Source organism: Ictidomys tridecemlineatus, chromosome 3, assembly GCF_052094955.1.
Source record: "Ictidomys tridecemlineatus isolate mIctTri1 chromosome 3, mIctTri1.hap1, whole genome shotgun sequence".
Classification (NCBI taxonomy): Eukaryota; Metazoa; Chordata; class Mammalia; order Rodentia; family Sciuridae; genus Ictidomys; species Ictidomys tridecemlineatus.
In genome coordinates, this window is record NC_135479.1 from 155,039,049 (window position 1) to 155,055,539 (window position 16,491).

Consider the following 16,491-nt stretch of genomic DNA (forward strand, 5'->3'; position numbering starts at 1 on the left):
CAACCCCCTGTGAGTCTACCACTGAACAAATAGTCTTGGAATATGACCCAACCCAATGAAAAAACACAAACTCTATTTTTCTAATAACCTAATAAAATTGCACCAGAAAAATGAAGACCAAGGACCACTGACCAGAGATTTTTTTTTTGTCCAAAAAGAAAAATATCTCAAGAGGACATGATATTTGAGGAAAGCAAATTTCTTTTTTTAATATTTCTTTAGTTTTCAACGGGCCTTTATTTTCTTTATTAATACGAGGTGCTGAGGATGGAACCCAGTGCCTCACACATGCTAGGCAAGCACTCTGCCACTGAGCCACAACCCCAGCCCAGGAGAGCAGATTTCTAACCAAGTAATGGTGTGGGAGAGTTTCCCTTTGACGTTCAAGTCCTTGGAGAACAACCTGCTCCTACCTAGCAAATGCCTAAAAGGACTCTGCGGTGGTTTTTCTTTTAGATTTCCCTGCTAAAATTATTAAGTGCTCAGAAGTAGTCCTGAGGAAACAATCTACATTTGGCAGAGAAAGAAAGTTTTGTGTTAGACACTGATCAAAAACATGAGGGTTAGAAGATAGCTGTTTAAAAGAGGGCTGTGGGAGTTTCCTTCTTAACAAGAAGACTTATAGTTCCTGTACTCATCAGAAAGAGGCAGGTGATAACAGAGGGAAAGGATGTTCCCCAAATTGCTGCTACATGGTCAGGACAGCATATTTAAAAAACCTGAAACTGCTGTCTTCTTCAAATTCCCTGGAGTCCCCAATACACCACCAAGCTCATCTTTGGTAGCAAACTCTCTCCCCCACCAGGAACATCTTTCTCCCTCTGTGGACCTTTCAGAACCTATCTGTTCTTCAAAGTGCAGATCAGAGTTCTTCTGTCTTGTACAATCAAAAATCTTTTCCAAAAATTTCCTTAAGGATATGTTTTGGATCCTAGTTTAAATAACATTAAGAAACCAAAGTTCTAGGCTATGAAAATGTCTTTGAAGTACAAACTATTTCTGAAAATGAAAAAGGTTATATTTTTAACTGATAAAAATATTGTTCTTTAATTATCAACAAAGGAAAAACACAATTTAAACATTCCTATTGAACAGATGCACTGTTAAGGCTGTCCTCCAGCTCTCTGGGATCTAAAGACACAAATTATTACATCTGTGGTCTATGTGCGCAGTGTCACTTATGGTTAGTGATAAGTTTCATGTGATTGTCTCTATAAAAGTTAAAGAGAGTATGTCTAGTATTGCTATCTTATTTCCATCACTGCCTCCCATTATTTTATTGCGGCTCACTCCCTCCCAGCTGCATATCAAGGACTTCACCCTGCTTGCTCAGCCTCAAGGACTTCCTGGGCAATTCAGGTTACCTAGTGAGGAATAGCTTCTTACACAGGCTAACGCCAAGAAATAGTATGGCTGCTTACATCCTGGTGATGATCCAACTACTCATAAAGCTGCAGCTTCACCAAAAAGATTCTGTCTTGGGTCCCTTTCCCTTTACTTCAAAGTCTTGCTTGGATGCATACAAGCCTAATTTTTTTTAAGTGTATGTCAAAAAAAAAAAATTGAGGTTCTTCTCTAGATTTGTCTCCCAGCTGGCATCTAACCTTGTCATCTGGCCCTTGCCAAGTCTTTCATTCCTCAAGGCTGGTACCCTCTCTGTTCCCAGGACAAATGTCCCTTTCAGCATTTGTCTGACTACCAATTTTAACCTTGACAGCAACACCATACTAGTTTGAGATATAGCTCATCCAGCTCCCTTAGTGGACTGAAACTAAGAGGACCCCTAGATTTAGTTGCTTCTTTTCTGAACTAATTTATCTCCAGTTGGTTTTCTGTATTGAAATTTCAGCATGTCTTGACCAGTTTTCCCAAATTAAATATTTCAATATTGAGGAAATATGGAAATTAATGGATTCCTAAGACTTTCTAGTGCTCATTATTTTAATGGCAAAAAATACCTTCAATGCCTAACAGGGAGAAGAGTTGAATAATCAACAATATATCATATGAGTGAAAAGAATGCAACCATTTAAAATTATATTTTGAAGAATATTTTATAGTATAAAATGCACTCATATAACAAACATTTTAAAGGTTCAGAGGTGGGGCTTTAGGCAGTGATGAGGGCTATAACCTCATCAGTGGATTAATCCATTTGATGATCCTAACTGTAGGCAAGTGGGCATGGCTGGAGGAGGTAGGGTCATTGGAGGTGTGGCCTTAGAGTATATCTGTCACTGTCCCCTTTCTCTTCCTCTCCCTCTCTCTTTCTCTCTACTTCGCAACTTCGATGAGTTGATCAATTTTCCTTTGCCACATCCTTCTGACATGATGTTTATGGACCAAGCCTCTGAAACCTCTGAAATGGTGAGCGCAAAATAAAATTATCCTCCTCTAAACTGTTTTTGTCAGGTATTTTGGTCAGTGAGGAACAGCTAACACATCCACCCACACACAGGTGCTCAGGCCAAATTCCTGGGAGTCGTTATTGATCTCCTTCAACACTAGCACCTCTTTCTTCATAGTATCCACTAACAAACCCTATCAACATCTACTCCTGACAGATTCTCAATCTGATCACTTCTTTCGATTTCCACTGCTGCCTCCCTGGTACAAGCCAGTTTCTTCTCTTCCTCCTATGCCTATTCTACAACAGCAGCAGTAACAATGGACTGGAAAAAGTTACACCAAAAATTAGTAGTATTATCGAGGTGGTGGTATTACCAGTGATTTTTAATTTATCTGTCTTCTACAATTTTTATTTTTCATAGTTTATATATGAGTTATTTTTCTAAAGAGAGAGAGAGAGAAAAGAGAGAGACAATTTTTTAAAAATATTTATTTTTCAGATTTTGGTGGACACAACATCGTTATTTTTTTATTTTTATGTGGTGCTGAGGATCGAACCCAGCGCCCCATGCACCCCATGCATGCCAGGTGAGCGCATTACCGCTTGAGCCACATCCCCAGCCCCAGACTAACTTAATATGTAGTGTTTGAAGACTGCAACATTTTTCTTACTCTGCTAAAACATTCTGATAAAAATGTTAATTACACATATTTATCCATTTCATACTTTATGCATCTGAAAACCTAAAATATCAAATATAATACCATCCTTGATGTGAATAAAAGTAACAGAATGGTTACCAAAAAAAAAAAAATCTTCAGATGTTTGCTGAACATAGCTTAGACAATAATACTAGTATGTTCATTTTTAAAAATTTAATTACTAGGATATTTTCTTATTTGAAGTGGTTCTGTTTATTGCACAGGAAAAAAAAACCCAAAATTCTTAACAAATAGATCTGGGTATTTTATTCATTAAATAGGTATTAAATGCATACAGCATATCAGACATTTATGAGTGGTCATTCATTAGTGTTAGTCACTGATGTTCCAGTTAGCCTTTTTTCAAGAACATGGAGGGTGGCTCTTCCTCATCCCCATGAGGGTATGTGTGACTACATTCTTCTTTCAATCAAACTTGAAAGAAGGAGACCTGTCAATTTCTAGCTGAAGCATCAGGAGCTGAGCATGGTTCACCATCTCCAATCCTCCTGTAGATGATCAGCTTCTAAACAAGTTTGTGGAGGCTTTTTCAGCCTACACCCCCCACCCCCGAATGAGGAAGACATGCACCCTTGCCAACTCTGAAGATGATCTTCAGTTACTGAGATTTGGTTGTGTTTATTCCTTTTTTGTTACTCTAAAGATGCTATCTTCACTAAGTGCTTGCTTACCAAGCTCTGAGCTAGGCATTTGGAAAAAGACGGTACAAGATATAACTTCTTGTCCTTACAATGCTTACAGTCCAAAGAGAAAGATGCACATAGGAGTAAATGATAACCATTCACACATGAATAAAGTATTGATTAACAGATTGGTAAAGAACATGGAGTCGGACTAATCTAGTAAGAATGGCAGTCTCTGGGAGGTAACTATGAAAAAAATGACAATGAAGCCAAGTCCCAGTGAACCAAAGAAGATTGGCAGGTTTTATCCAATTGTGACATAAAGTCACTTTCACATCTAAAATTTTGTGAATCTAAGAAAATAAGCGAAATTCCAAGCCCACTTGAGGTGGTCTAACCTCAGTGTTGGTAATTCAACAAGGCTCCTGACTATGACATAATAAAAACAAAAATTGTGTAAGAAACAAGCTAATTTCTGTATCATGGTTCTTAAACACCTAGGAATGTATCTCTCCTAAAATGAACTGTATTTAATAATCATGTGTTACTCGTTTTAAATCTTTTTCCATCTTCACCACCTGGATCCTCATGGGAACAGACCTAAATTAAATAGAAGAGGCATTCCCATGGGGCAAAGGCAGCAGGCCAGAGAGCAGGCAGAGCAGATGTCATCAGTCATAAGTCAAAATCCAAGCACTCAGCCCAAGCTCAAACTTTTACCCATTTATTACAGTAGTAGAAAATTCAAGGGTTTAACCCCTCATATGAAAATGCATATGTAAAACTTTTGATCCAGTAGTACATGATTTGGACATCATTTTAGATGATGAGATGTGTTAATACACTTGAACCTGTCTGAAGTTGCAAATGTTATTTCATCACCTGAATGAAATATTACCAAGCTCTGTCCCCTCTTTATTTGGACTAATAAAGCTATAGAATAGTAAACTACCACAGATTCCCTAACATTTGTCTTCTTCCCCTGCTCACACATGTCTTTTTCTTTTCCTAATAAAAATGTATAATTACTAGGGCAGTTTCATTTTCCAAGCAAAACACAATATCAAAATATTACAAACTAGTATAAACTGAAAGAAGATCGTTTCTTTTCTAGGAAAGAAACAAGCAGAACATTTACAAATCCTAAGCCACATCTGAGAGACAGCCATGAGACATTTTTCAGCCATGCATGTTTGTTGAGAAAAGTTACTGATGACATAGATGAAAGGACATGCCAGAGAAAATTTAAAGGGATACTCATCTTTGATACTCCAGTTTTTCATTTCAAACTCACTGGGCCTGTGAAGTACGTGCAAAAGGTTGTACATTTAAAGATTGATCATTAGGTACAGATGTGGAATTTATACATTCTCCCTAAGCTTAATTTCCCTGCCATTGCTGAACACATATACATATTTATCTGAACTTTGTATCTCTTGATCCTGCAAATCATTCAACCCAAAAGTTAAAGAGAATCAGCCGGATCGATGTCTTTCTGACCTGATGAGTACATCAATGGGACTGATACCTCTCCCCTTTTCTACTAGAATATTTTCTAGAATATTCTTTTTGTTTGAGGTGTGGCTGCATGAGTTGAACACCTAGAAATTGGAACCACGAAGGAAGTGTAAACCAGTAACCACAAATGTACTTTGAATGAGGACTAGGGGAGTAGAGGCAGGAGAGTGGAGAACACCATGGAGAAGTTTGGATTTAAATTCCCCAAGCAAGGAGGAGGAAAGGATGTGATTACAGGCTGTATGCAGAATGCATCAGAGACTCCAGCTGATTTGGAAGAAAGAAGGGAGAGGACGGTGGGAGGTCAAGGAGAAGGCTGCAAAGAGGCCTCATTGAGGTGGCAAACAGAACAAGGGGAAGGCAGTGAAGAAGAGAGGTCTACATGAACATGGGTATGCTTTAGAGTCTGTGGTCTTGGTCTACACTGCTGTGTTTATTCTGGGTTTCCTGTACATTTTATGTAAACGAAGAAGAGGTCTCAGTGAAACTGTGATCCCTGCATTATGTTATTGTAGAAGCAAAACAGTTCCAAGGGATTTCACAACCACATGCACATCCAAAGAATGGTGAGAGAGAAGGGAAGAATGCATCTGGTGCCCATCTGAGAGAGAAGACAACACTGGAAGTCTAAACAGGAAAGAAGTTAATGTGTGTTGAAAGGTTTGCATTTACTTTCCAATCCATAAATTGAATCCCTCCAGTACTCTTGTTATTTTATCACCTGAAATGTACATCATCTCATTGTCAATCAGCAAGTGTTAAAAGCCATGAAGAAGTCTCTGGAAGTACTAAGGAAAGTCACAGCACTTTCTTCCCTGGAGGAGAAATTACTTGAAAAACCCACCTCAGGGATCATTTTCTAAAGTTTTGTTGGAGATTCTCTTTGATTTGGTTCAATTCTGGCATTTGTTTTAATATAATTCTACCTTTATGGCAGATGACAACATAAGGCTGCTCATCGATTCAGAATACAAATGATCAAGGGCGAGTTTACAGCACTGTGACTGACAAAACTGTAGGGATTTTGGCTTTAAGATAATGAAAACACATTCAAGGGGTAAAGTTTTGAAAAATAACACATTAAAACAAAGTTTGTGTTGTGTTGTATGAGAAGAAGGGCATAAAGTCTGTCCTACGTAAATTGCGATTATCCATATAGGGGATTTATCCAGGTGATTTGGGGGGATATCTAAGATACACCATTTACTTATCTTTTCACATTTCCAAGTGCTGAACCCTGCTTAGGATCACAGGGATACTAAAAAGGCAATTGACTGGAAAGCTTCATGTTGTTGGAGAGGATGTATATTATAGAGGTAATTTTAGGGGGATGGATGTATATTATAGAAGCAGTTTTAGGAAAGATAATTTAAATAAAAATCTGGTATCAAAATGTTCACATTATAATAAAATTTGATTCTATACCCACATCCTTCCAGAGGCTCGGAGAGCTGAGAGGCTGCTTCAAATAAATATTCTGTGGCAGACAGTGGTGGATGCCTGGTGTTCAAAGCTCTCCCTGCACACTGGTGGTCCACAGGCTGGTCTCTTTCAGCACTGATGTTTACGATATGGCACTGTTATGAATAAAGCATGTGCTGATGACACGTAATTGAATTCAGACCCAGCTTAGCCTCTCAGAAGCAGTGCCATTCTGCACATGAATTCTATGGGGTACTTCTGTGGCCACCAATGGCAGCAGATGGGGCCTGGGGGAAGCTTTTAGAGGACTGAAAGGGGAAAACTCAGAAACTTATTTAAAACCCAAACTCTAAGCTCTTGGAGAACAATGGATACAAAACACCCCCCACACACACACACTCTCTCTCTCTCTCTCTCCACTAATCACAGCATCCAAACATGAGGAGGAGGGGGCTAATTAGAAGATTCAGGAATAACCACTTCCTTCTATCCAATATTATTTCAGAAATCCAAAAGCAGCCCATTTTCCCCATCCCCTGTTCTCTAAACACTATCTTTTGTCAAACTCTTCAGTCCTTCAACTTCCCCTCTACAAATAAGCCCTCCTACTTTACAAATATTTCCCCTCATCCTCAGCCTCTTCCATCTCAGCAAACAAACCTGACAGTCCACATATCCCCATGAGCATTCTGCAAACACCCACCTCCCCACCCCTAGCAAATACTCCCAGACCCGCTCCTTCCAGTATCACCGCCCACACACAGATTCTGCAAGGTCCCTAACCCTGTGCCTTCCCACTGTCTCAATCCCATTTCCATAGAACTTGCTTTCTTCCTACCCACTCATCCAGGCTTCCTAACTTCTCTTCCTTTAAACTCTTCCTCTACACTTACGCACCCAAGATTTTATATCCTAGGACAGAGAGAAAGACCACTTTGTTAACAGACATAGTAGCGTCGTTGTTGTTGTTCTTCTTTTTTGAAATAAACAAAGCAACAAATGGGTTCCAGCTCCATTTTGCCCATGTTTTTGTTACCCAAAGATATGATTCTGTTTAAACAGAATAATTATTATCTACTAGACACATGTAGATAGGTTGATATTTTCTAAGAAAGATGTTTTCCATTCCCCAAAAGATCCAGAAAGAGCAGTTCCATGGTGAGAAATGTATTTTAATGGCAGAGTAAAGAGCCTATTTTATTCTTGCAGATTGAGCCCATTACAATAGGCAGCCATAAATCTTAAATGTATAGACACACACAGGCATACACACAGACAGTCACAGAGACAGACACATGCTGTCCACATGCCACAATAGCCTAAAATGCACAAAGGCTTTTTGTGACAGAGGTGACTCTTCTGTACTCAGACAAGAAGCAGCAACCTCAGGATTCACCAGATGTTGACAGTGATGCACAGCAGGCTAGGGAGAAAGGTGAAGATCACCATATATTAAATGTTGATATGATGTCTCAGGACAGTGAATATATGATTTATTTCTTGGTTTTCTTTTCTTTTTTGTCTTTTTAATTTTTGTTTTATTACATTCTAAAGATGTCTAAAAGGAAAAATAAGGAAGACCATTAAGGAAAGTGGGGGGAGGGAGGAGTCATATGAGGCTATAAGGAGGAGAAAGGAGCCCAGATGGGAGCAGAGAGTGACAGGAGATAATGAGAACATTGAACACAGATGGAAGAAGTGGGACAGAAAATAAAAAGAAGTTCCAAGTCCTTCCTGTCACAATAAGGGAATTCGACTAACCCCAGGCTACCCTTCCCTTCTGTTAGCCCTAGCTGTATTGAAGTCTAAGGTCTGTTTTAAAAAAGCAACTCCAGATGGTACCCAAAGGTTCCTAAAAGTAATCACCATCAACTGCAAAAAACACACATCGAATGAGGATCATTCTCTCCTGTGATCAGAGGCTATTTTTAAATGTCTAGGTTTGTTTTATATTAAGGATTCTTAAGAATCTTCCAAGACTCAGTGAAGAGGTTAAAACATCAATTATAGGAATTTTTAAAATAAGTTTTTGAGCTAGTCCCTTAAATAATGCTTGTCTGTAGGAACTTTAAAATATTCTTTAACTGTTCAAAGAATTTGACTGCTTGTTTCCTGTGATAATTCTCTGTAGCCAGTGAGGAAGGCAGGGAAGGAAGACAGAAAACAGAAGCAATCTTTTTTTTTTTTTATAAGAGAGAATTTTAATATTTATTTTTCAGTTCTTGGTGGACACAACATCTTTGTTTGTATCTGGTGCTGAGGATTGAACCAGGGCCACACGCATGCCAGGCAAGCGCGCTACCGCTTGAGCCATATCCCCAGCCCCAGAAGCAACCTTAAGAGAATTTTAGGTCATTAAACTTTCCTCCCACTTGCAAAATTCCTAAATTTGCCTAAATAATCAAGATGTGACATTTTTCAATTATATTCAAATTTGTGTTTAAACAATTATTAAAGTAGTTTTAGCAATATTTTTAATATATAGTATTAATTCAGTAAGTTCAAGATTATTCAAATTAAAAGTATGCTATATCTTCTTTCAGAAATACAAAGGAGAGATAATATAGTTTGACATACACTATGAAGAATATATTTTTGAATACACCTAATTCTAGAATGTGGGAAACTCGCCTGGCAAGGGGGTCCACTCCTGTAATCCCAGGGATTCATGAGGCTGAGACAGGAGGATCCTGAGTTTGAAGCCAGCCTGGGAAACTTAGCAAGATCTTGTCTCAAAATAAAAAAAGAAAAAAGGCTAGGGTAACATACCCTGAGTTCAATCCCCAGTCCCACAACAACAACAAAATGACCAGTGAATTCTGTCAGCAAATAGCAAAGGGGAAGAAATCCAGGAGGGAAAGGAAACAGTTCTAGATTAAAGAGATTCAGGAGACACACCAATTAAATACAATGCATGGACATGACTTTGAATCCTGTTTTGAACAATCCATCTATAAAAAACAGATGACAATATCAAAGAATTTGAACACAACTGGAAAGTAGATGCTACTGCAATCACTGCCTTTTTTTAAAAAAAGTGTGATTATAATACATCTTTTAAAATGCTAATCTCTTATAATTCCATTGTAAATTATGGATGAAATACTAAGGTATTTGCAATGTGCTTTATAACAATCCACATTTTGAGGGAAAGTGAAGTCTTACAGAGGGAGCAATATTAGCATATGTAAATTAATGTTCAAGTGGGTCAATGGGTAACTAGGCTTTCATTATCTTATTTTTAGTGCAAGTTTTAAATTTCATGTATATTAAAATTTTCCACAATAAAACATTAAAAGATATTATGCCTTCTGCTAGCCAATATTAATAAAATGATATCTATACACAGACATAAAAAGTACAGTGATTCACTTTACAAAGAAGGACAGGGTCTTATTTGTAGCTCCTAGATGACTTTTTAATTTTTTTAATTTCTTTTTTTTTTAGTTGTAGTTGGCCCCAATACCTTTATTTTATTTATTTATTTTTATGTGGTGCTGAGGATCAAACCCAGTGCCTCGAATATGCTGGACGAGTGCTCTACCACTGAGCCCCAGCCCCAGCCCCTAGATTACTTTTTAAAAGCAGAATTCTAATCCCCTAGCATCTTGAACTATGTTACTTAGAAGGAATTTATTTTTAAATACCTGGGAGAAACTTGAAAGCAAATGTGCTATCAAGGTTACAGTAAGCAGGCCATTCTTTTTGCACACTTGCAAGACAGTTCTAGGTGGAGTACCTAATCAGCACTGGGATTTCTTCAGAAAATTGAAATGTGAAAGTATTCAAAACACAGCCAAACGTTCCAGATTGTAAGGAATATCATCCTCAAAAAGAAAAAAATAATAATGCTAAAATGCACCAACACCCATACACCACTTACATATTTATGATGAGGAAGGAACTGATAAACTTGTAAAGTTTTTCATTCTGTTACTGCTTGTCTGAAAGTGGAGCAACTCTTTAAGTAGGAAATTATAAATCCGTGTCTTCAGGGTTCTAAACAGTTTTAGTATTTAGATGAGGATTTCTAAATTTTCTTAAAAAATATTTCCAGATGTTTCTTATTCTTGACCATTGTTACAATTCATTCCCAGGTTTAGGTGACTCTGCCAAGTCCCCTTTGAACCCAGAAAAGTCCTCCATAGTATAATGATGCCCACCAAAATCAAGGCAGACATGTGTGCTAGAGACTTGGAAGTCTTGAATATCTGCATGCACCATATTTCAGATACTTCTTTTGAATCAGATGAAAATAACAACAACAACACTTCTGATTCTTTGAATTCAACCAAAAAAATAAGATAAATAAAGAATTCCAGGATCATTGGAGGTAAACATCCTCTATATTTACCCTGAAACTATCACTATGGACTTGAAGATTTTTGTCCATGGGAGCAAAAATCTGCTGAGTTTTCCATCATCCAAACCAGTAGAGATCAAAAAACAATGGGCTAAATTTAATTTTAATCTATGCTGGTTTTCATAACTCTGGCCACCAGACCTAATAAAGGAAGTGGTTACATTAGGATGTTATTTTTATTGTAATGGTTAATCCAGTACAAAGAACAGTAGACAGGCTGCCAAGGACATGAGTCAGGACACCCATTCTAGCCCTGGTTCTGCCAGTTAACTAAAAGGAGGGAGACTTGGAGCAAGTCACTCCACTTCATCTGCCTTCTTCATCTTGTTTCAGGATGAGAGTAAACCAGTTTGAAGATGAGAGTAAACCAGATGTGTTTTTTCTCTAGCTTTGTGGACTTCCATGAATACAGGTTAAATAACACAAGAGTGCCCATTATATAATGCAGGAAATGGAAATGACCACAGAACATAAGCATGTTTCAGTGATAAGGTGGCAGCTATTTAATTAGGAAAAGATTTCACTGGCACTGCTGACCATGACATTCCAAGGGCATGGTAAATTGTTGCAGCATAATATAGTGGGAAAAGGCCTGGTCAGAATTATGTTAGTGTAATAGAGTGTGGATATTAGATTCAGCATGATATACAAGCCGTATTTTGTCTACCTTCCCATGGCTTGAAATTTCCTTAACAAACCTTAAGCTGTTCCTGAAAACCTACTTCTGCAATGACATAAGCAGTGTGGCAGCCAGACATCACTTCCCAGTCCCCTCTGAGCATCCCTTAGCTATAAAGCACTATTCAGACTGAATTGGTCAAAAGAATGCACAAGTTGGCTATCCTTTGCCTTCACCTGCATTGGTGTTAGCTGTAAAATGGTCAAGAAATGAATCTTGGAAAACTCTTGTAAACTTTAGCTTTTTTCCATAGGCTAATTCCGCAGGCATACTGCCATCTGGAGAAGTCACATGAAATGTATAAACAAAACAGTCTAAGAAGATCATCAACACTAGTTTCCACTAGCTCTAGGTTTAACAGTAAATCTTAGAAAAGAGTGACCCTACTTAAGGTAACAGTATCAAATACTGGTGTGCACAAACTTTTCTTCCTCTTACTTTGTAAAGAAAAGCAATGCATCTAATAAAGTCAAGCTATAGGCACTAAACAAACAGCTATATAAAAACCTTTAATGACTTCTCCACATAACTTAGCCTGTTAGCCTATATGTTATTTATCTGTTTCTTTATATAGCAAGCTATGACTTTTACTCTTGGGTTTCTCTTATTTATCACTAGCTGCCACACTGCTTTAAAAATCTTACCTTTAAAGCAGTTATAACACAAAGCTCTTTTCAACAATGTCTAAAAACACCCCTCAGTATCATAAAAACAGCTGTGTGCAAATTTAATCCCTAAAAGGTCAAATTTCTGGGTGACTCCGGGATGATTACTAAATGTTTATGTTGAAATGATTTGAAAATCTGAACTCTCTTTTGATTCCATTTATTTTCTAAAGACAATAGTCACATTAATCAAATCTCCAAAAATATTTTCAATGATTTTTTTTTGAAAAAATATTCTCTCTCTTCTCTCACCATCAGGAAAAAAAAAAAAGAGTAATAAGAATAGCCAGATGAAAGGTGGTAATAAAAAGGCTGCTAACCTCTTTAGTGCAGCACCTGCAGGGGGCAGGTCTCTTAAAGAAGTCATCACTCTGGAGTTATTTTTAAATACATTGCAGGCACTTTGCTTTGTAGTGTACCCATTGACCAGTTGTCACAATGATAGCTCCCCCAGCATCATTCAGAGCTCTGACCTCTCCCAGGAAAAGCTTACTAACAGCCCTCCTAAATTGTCGGAACCTCACAGATTTGAGGATTCGATGAAATAACAACCATAGCAGAATTACTTGGCATACAAGACTAGAACCCCCAATCAAAGACCTAATGTCTAACCAATAGTAACTTGAATGTGAGAGTACACATGTTTGCAATTGATCAGACCATATGTGCACAACTTTCTGATAATAAAAAACTTATTGAAGTAAATCCTTTCCATACACAGAGCTATTCATGAATATCATACTTAGCAGTCTCTCCCAGGAAATTAACAATAATTTTGTATTTATATCATTTTCTTCCCCATTAGGGACACAGATGGAAGAGGAGACCCGGTGTAAGAGTAAGTACAGTTGCCCAGGAGTTAGGCTATTTGGTTTGTTTCGGCACTATCTAGCCAACTTAGTGGACTGGGGGCAAAAGTGTAAGACAGAAAGAATTTGTAAGATTCCTCTTACCCCTGAAGTTATTTTGTCCTACTTATCCAAAAACTAGTCAAGCTTGAATTGTCTTTAGATTCCTAATCCAAACTCTGTTCAATTGAATTCATCTTAGATACCCACCCATAGTTTATGAATTTTTCCTACAATTGCCCCAGACCATATTCATAGATGTCAGGTATCATTTTTTTCCTACATACTCAGGAGGCCTCTCTCACTTTTCTTTCTAAGACAACTCTAACCATTCTTGTGCTCTGCTCCTAATGGATAAGGAAGGCAGGGGTGGAAAATCTCAAATGTCCTGTTTTATACCTGGATTCAAAAGCAGCATCTGTCGTGTCTGTGAAACCATCTGTTGCCCACTTTGCCATGGAAAGGATGGTGCAGGCTTCAGGAGTGTCACAGGCCACACAGTGGAATTACCCCCTTCTTGGGGCTGATGCACCCGAACATATGCTTCACAGTTATCAACGCTAATGCCACCCCTCCCCCATCTAAAAGTTCATTTTCTTACAACTAAGAGTTTATTCTCTCAAACTGGGTCAGGCCCAGTTTTTGTTCATTTTTTTTTTCTAAATTCCCATCTACCCAAAGACAGAATTTTAAATTTTATAATTCTGGATTGTACCTAGAAATATGCCCCTAATTGCCAGTCACTAATCTCTGGACACCTCTTCCATCAAATGAAAAGACTGAAGTTGGTGATCTCCGAGGCTCCATTGTGCTCTAACACTTCAAATTTAAACCCAACTTAGAATCATCAATAAGCTCAAGTTTTCCCATGTTTATGGTATACTGAGACCCTTAATGCCAAAGGCAAAGAATCTAGCAAAGAAAAGGCTTCTCTGACATGATCTCCTTGTGTTGAGCTCCTACACTTAAATTTAAATAAGTTTCTTGAGTATCTAAATTAAATTAAGAACCCTAATCTTGTTAACATCTGCCCCTGAGGCAACACTCTAGTACTGGGTTTGGAGCAGGATGATTCTTTGTGTGTTCTGGGCAGGAAGTTTAGCAGCATCCAAGGTCTCTATTTGTTAGATGTTAGTAGTACTCCTCTGCTCCCAGCTATGACAACTAAAAATTCATTGTTCCAGCATCCTCTGGGGGACAAACCCTCTTCCCCAAGAAAAACCCCTGCTGTAACACATAGCATCTTTAAGAAAAATCACATCTTTTAGAAGGTTTTTTTCCCCCCAAATGGATAACATTTACACAATTAACAAAGCACACCAAGACTTAACAGATTATAAACCACATGCATTTCACCTGTAAAACATACAAAGTCACTCTTTCCAAGTCATCCATAGAACTGCCTCCTTCCTAAGAGTTGAAAATTTGCATACCCTAACCTGGATTACACTGTAAACTAACCATAACGTCAACTACTCTTTAAAAGCATTCAAAAGTAATCACATCTTCCACAGTAACTTCTCCAATGCATTCCAAAACTAACCCTGCTTACAGATTTCAAAATAAAAAATAGTGAAAAGCCAGAGTTTGGTATAATCATTTTGGTTTTTTCTTTACTTACACACACACACACACACACACACACACACACACACAAATAATACTTCTGGAGCAGTCAGCTTTGGCCAAAGTTCTTGAAAAGAGGATTTAGCAAGCTTTTAGCCCAATTTCCTAAGTATCTTTCCTTCCCCCACTTCACACAGGAATGGAAGAGACACCCCCTGCAGCCCATCTAGCCCCAAAAGAACAGCAGCTGCCAGCTGCATGAAACAGACTAAAGCCTGCAAATTGACTGAAATGATGACTACTCTAAGCCAAACATCTCATTTTTCCATCTGTGAGAATGGCTGGGACTTGCAAATCTTTGGGTCCCAGAAGGTGAAGGATACATTAGTTAACTGAGAGCAAAAGCTTGACTCCTCTGTGCTATTAAAGTTAACACCAGTTATTGATGTTTTGGAGATTTTGCAGCTTCTTATGTATATACAGTGTCTAAATTTCTACATTAAATGTATAAAGAAAAAGCCCTTTAAATCACTAAGTTGAGGATGTGAAAAGGGAGCCATGTATAGACACCACCATTACTTCTCAAAGAACCTCAGCTCTTTATTCAAACAAATATTTACACAATTGAGGGCAACGACACCAGGCATATGGCTATTCTTTTAAATAGTGGGTTACTCCAAAGGTTTATTTATCCTAAACCCAACTACTCTGTTGCTATCCTACCAGGATCCAAGAATTCAAGTGCTCCAAGGGCAAAAGTTTAACCCTCTGAAACTTCGAACCTCGTGCAGATGTTTCCCAGCTGAATTCAGACAGAAGACAAATCTCAATCACCCAGGTTAAACCAAACTAGAAAGCTTAAAGTTACAAGTACAATACTTGAAAATCTCCATCTGGAATCTATACATCCATATAATGAAGGAAATGTGGCTCTCAAATATTTACACTAACAAGCCTCCACATTTTAATGCCTCTTCTCATCCCCTCCCAACTGCACCTGGCTGTGACTAGCATAGCATCCCACAACTCCGAAGAACAACAGAAGGAAGACTTTAGGAAAGAGGACCAGGCTAGCCCAGAGGATTTCCAGTCTCCCGCAAGATTATCCACATAAAAAGCTACAGTGTCAGTCCTTTTTACATATGAAAGGTAAATGAGGAATCTCTGGAAGTAGGTTCCCAGTCCAAAGCTCTTTCAAACAGGAAACCCCAACCCTGGGAGGGACAGCCTGTCAGCCTTTTAATTTCCTGGCGGTGGCGGGAGTTAGCCAGGTCCTCAGCGCTTTAATAAGTGATGATTGCTAGTGCGAAGTTATTAAATGTACCAACAAACATTTCACTATTGCCCGCCGAACAGGGTGCTGGAGAAACAGAGGAATGAAAAGCACCTTAAGGTTTCCAGTCTCGCTATCTCTAAGGGGAGCAGAGCCCGCTGCATCATAAAACTTTTCGGGGATCTAAAGTCGAATTAGTATCAGAGGCTCTCGGTTGGAAAGACTCAAGACTGAGGCTCAAGCATAACTAGCCAGACCTTTGGAGACGGGAGGGGGATCTTTTCTGGATCCCACTGCCCACACATCCAGCTGCGGACCTCAAAGGATCTAACCAGAAGAACCATCCCTCTCTTCTTCAACATTCCAGAATTGTCCGCAAAAGTTGCCCCCGGCACCCCTGAATCCCGCCTGTTCCCTACAATAACTCTGGAATCATCGCCTTCACCTCTTCTCCACGACTCC

At 38.5% G+C, this 16,491-nt stretch overlaps 1 protein-coding gene across 21 annotated transcripts in view; it reads right to left on the minus strand.

Annotated features, from left to right (window-relative positions):
* The window catches only part of Phldb2 (pleckstrin homology like domain family B member 2), a 198,633-nt gene that overhangs the window by 77,591 nt on the left and 104,551 nt on the right, over nt 1-16,491 (minus strand). Inside the window, exon 1 of one of the 21 annotated variants that reach the window (XM_078044249.1) lies at nt 6,643-6,790. The exons of the other annotated variants lie outside the window; for them this stretch is intronic. The gene's annotated coding sequence lies outside the window, so the exon portion shown is untranslated. Of the gene's footprint in view, nt 1-6,642; nt 6,791-16,491 lie in introns of those variants that run through there. 21 annotated transcript variants of the gene reach the window in all.